Source organism: Capra hircus, unplaced genomic scaffold (assembly GCF_001704415.2).
Source record: "Capra hircus breed San Clemente unplaced genomic scaffold, ASM170441v1, whole genome shotgun sequence".
Taxonomy (NCBI): Eukaryota; Metazoa; Chordata; class Mammalia; order Artiodactyla; family Bovidae; genus Capra; species Capra hircus.
The window spans coordinates 1-4,171 of record NW_017213965.1 but is presented as its reverse complement, the minus strand read 5'-3'; the positions used below and the strand labels follow the sequence as shown (position 1 = coordinate 4,171).

At 49.3% G+C, this 4,171-nt stretch overlaps 1 long non-coding RNA gene across 1 annotated transcript; it reads right to left on the bottom strand.

The window, feature by feature from the left end:
* Positions 1-1,160: 1,160 nt before the first annotated feature.
* LOC108635341 lies at positions 1,161-1,861 on the bottom strand. The gene is made up of 3 exons (XR_001917787.1): positions 1,813-1,861; positions 1,500-1,638; positions 1,161-1,301 (listed from the first exon to the last, which is right to left on the bottom strand). It is a non-coding gene; the product is annotated as an uncharacterized LOC108635341 (long non-coding RNA).
* Positions 1,862-4,171: the final 2,310 nt, after the last annotated feature.

Below are 4,171 nucleotides of genomic sequence, written 5' to 3'. Positions count from 1 at the left end.
CAATGGCATTCCAGACACTGAATTGGATCCAGGCTCCAGAGGTCATCTGTATCATCAGGGAAACGTTCACAAGATGCTCACCAGAGGGAGGACAGGCAGAGCAGGCCTGTGGCAGAGTCAGCTCATCCCTGGACACAGCCCAGACGTCTGAAAGGGAGACCCTACCCACATGTGGCAGGAAGGCTCCAGCGCTTTGAAGCTGTGTGTTCAGTGCCTACTGAACTGGGTGTGTGAAGCACTGAGTGTGGTCAGGGAAGGGTCCGTTGGCTTCAGCAATTTCCATCTTCTCATGTCCAGCAAAGGATGTTTAGACCTCAAAGCAGGTAGACTTCATTCACTCAAGATGGATAGCTTGGGCACAGAAGGTCACTTACTTTTAAAAATTAATCAATTTGGCTGTGTCGGAACTGAGTTGTGGCCCAAGGCTGCTCTAGTTCTGGTGGACATGGGCTTTGTTGCCCTGTGGCATGTCCTGGTTGGGTATTTATTCCCTGATTTGGAATCTAACCTACATGCCCTGCATTGCAAGGTAGATTCTTAACCACTGGACCACCAGGGAAGTCTCTCGCCTACCCTGAATGGAAGAGGAGAGGGGCTCTGGGCTGCCTCCAGATGATGACTGTGACCCCAGTGATGAACAGCAGCAGCACAGCCACTGTTGTGAGCACGGGGTCTCCAGAGAACACCTGGCTGGGCCACTGGGCCAGGACCAGGCTCAGGATGGCCAGCAGGACAACTCCAAGGGTCAAGGTGGAGGAGAACAGGCTGGACCCAGAAGACAAAGATGTCAGGACCTCGGGTCACACCCCTCCTCAGGCTGCCCACATCAGGAGGGGCCATCATATCTCTACTACTTCTTGCCTGAAATAGACACCTATTTCCAACCCATCCTGTCAATTTCAGAATACCACCAAAAAGAAGTCCCACTGGTCACCAAACAGGAAGGCGTATCCATTGACAATCTGGCGATTTCTGGGTGGGGATGGTGCTGGTAGGGAACCACAGACTCTTTAGAATGTTTGAATTTCCTGCTTCAGATACAGGCTCTGGAGGATTTTCTTTGACTTCAGGCTTCACCTCAATTTCCTCCTCTGTTTTCTCCTTCTTGCTGCAATTCTGATCTGGCTGGTACCTGAGTGAAAGGATATTAAGGCAGGATTGACAGCAGCCCCTATACTTATCCAATATCAGACAGTTAATCCAACTCTTTCCCAACTTCAGCAGATGCAGGACACGAAGCTAGAAGAATCTTAGCTCCTCTTGAGTCCATGACCCCCAGCCAAGGTGTAGTGGAGTCTCACCTGAGGGCAAGGACAGAAAGAACCACGAGGGAGTCAGCAAGCAGGGTCCCGATTGATAGGAGGTCCACCAGATCGCTGAACTTGAAGAGTAACGCCATGACTGCTAGGATGAGGCACAGACAAGGCGGGAAAGGGAGTGAGAAGCAGTCAGAAATATCCAAGGTAAGGAAATGATCAAACAAGGGTTTGTTTAGCCACCTGCAAAGATGCCAGAAGACATGATGGCCATGATGGGTATTCGGGTGCAGTCGTGGATCTGGAAAGTCCCTGAAAAAGGATTCCATCCTCTGCCATCACGTACATCCCCCGAGGCATGGGGAACACATCACCTAGGAGACTGGAAAAGAAAGCGGAAACGTGTATGAGGACATGGAGAGACGGGAAGGGAGGACCGGGGCTTCTGTTTCCTAGTCTACTTGGGTCAAGGTGTCCTCCCCTCTTGTCTCTCAATCCCAAGGGCTGGGATACCTGAGCATCTGACAGTCAGAGGGGAGAAAGCCATGATACTGACCTGGACGTAAGAGCACAGAGGGCGCCAACAGCCACGACATATCTGGCAGGCCCCGCCAACAAAGAGGAAAGCCTCTGGCAAGGGGCTCTCAGGACGGATCTGGCAGTAGGACACTGTGAGGGTGAGTGCTGCTGAGACACCAAAGCACACCACAAAGCAGATGAAGATCGTGATCATGGTGCTCACGGGGATGGACCGCTGAGGATTGAGGCTTCTTCCCCTGCAGGAAGCAGGGATGTACTAGGCTAGGAAAATACAGCGATCAAAAGCACAATATCCCCTCTCCTCTGGCACCATCAAAAGCAGCCTAACCTTCTACCAATCCCTATGCCCAAGGGCAGCCTAATCTGTCCCCAAACCTCTAATGGAAAGCACAGTGACTATATTACCTTTAGTGACAATGGCATCAAAACCAATAAATGTGTAGAAACACAGAGCTGCTCCCTGGAGAATCCCATCAAAGCAAAAGGTACAAACCCTCTGGAACCCAGAGGCCCCAGCCCATGGTGAGAGAGAAGGAATGAGGAAGAACATGGGTGAGGTGAGCTCAGCCATCTCTACTGGACTCTTCCCTTCCTACCACAAGTGCTGGGCTCCAGGACCCCCACCACTTAGATCCATCAGCCCAGGTCTCGTTGGTAGTGGTTTAGTCACTAAGTCATGTCTGACTCTTCCAACCCCATGGACTGTAGCCTGCCAGGCTCCTCTGTCCATGCAATTCTCCAGGCAAGAATCCTGGAGTGGGTTGCCACTCTTTAGTCCCCACCAGATTCCCAGACTTGCACCATCCGTCACACTAGTGTCACTATGGACGAGACAGCCCTCCTAACCTAGAGGTGCCACTGGATACAGACGTGTCCAATGTGTAGTCCTGTTCCGTGAGCTTCCAGTTGCGCAGGTCTCCCTTAATGAAGCCAGAGACGATGATGAAACTCAGAACCGAAACTCTGTTGTAAAGCAGGGTTGACTCAGGAGCTCCCAGAACCAGTAGTCCTGTGGGAAAGATGGAATATGAGACATCCAAAATGCCCAAATCCATAGAGACAGAAAGCGGACCAGTGGCTACAGTGTCAGGAGGGCTGATGGTGGTGGATAGATGGACAGTGACTGCTCAGTGGGTGTAGGGTTTCCTTGGCTTGTGATGCAAATGTTTGGCACTAGATGCAGGTGATGGTTACACGACACTGTGAAGGTACTAAGTCCCTCTAAGTACACTTTAAGGTAGCTTGTTTCTTACTGCGGCCGTCATCTCACAGTAGACGTGTCTATCAAATCATCATGTGGTACACTTTAAACTTTTACAATGTTGGATGTCAATTAACTCAACAAAAATTGGGGGAAATAATTAAATGGTTAATTTTATGCTGTGTAAATTTTCTCTCGATTAAAAAAAAGTTTGGTCTCAGTACAGAGGGGAGAAACTTGTCAGTCTAAGTAAGTGCTTCTCAGCTGGGAGTGTTTTGTTCCCCAAGGGCCTGTTGGCAACGTCTGGAGACATTCTCTTTGTTTTGTTGTGGGTTCCTTTTTTGGCCATGCCATGGTTTGTAGGATCTCCATTCTCTTGCCACAGATGAACCTGGGCCATGGCGGCAAAATCCCTGAATCCTAACCACTAAACCACCAGATACACAGATGACACCACCATGATGACAGAAGGTGAAGAGGAACTGAAGAGCCTATTGATGAAAGTGAAAGAGGAGAGGGAAAAGGCTGGCTTACAACTCAACATTGGAAAAACGAAGGTCATGGCATCCAGTCCTTTCACTTCAGGCAAGTAGATAAGGAAACAATGGAAACAGTGAAAGACTTTCTTTTCTTGGGCTCCAAAACCACGCAGACAGTGACTGCAGCCATGAAATTAAAAGACACTTGCTCCTTGGACGAAAAGGTGTGACCACGCTAGTCAGCATATTAAAGTAGAGACGTTACTTTGCGACAAAGTTCTGTCTAGTCAAGGCTATGGTTTTTCCAGTAGTCATGTATGGATGTGAGAATTGGACTATAAAGAAAGCTGAGCACCAAAGAATTGATGCTTTTGACTTGTGGTGTTGAAGAAGACTCTTGACAGTCCCTTGGACAGCCAGGAAATCCAACCAGTCCATCCTAAAGGAAACCAGTCCTGACTATTTATTGGAAGCATTGATGCTGAAGCTGAAACTCCAATATTTTTGGTCACTTGATGAACTGAACTGAACTGATGCAAAGAATCGACTCATTGGAAAAGACCCTGATGCTGGAAAGATTGAAAGCAGGAGGAGAGGGGACGGCAGAAGATGGCGCCGGACGGCATGACTAACTCGATGGACATGAGTTTGAACGAGCTCTGGGAGCTGGTGATGGACAGGGAAGCCTGCCATGC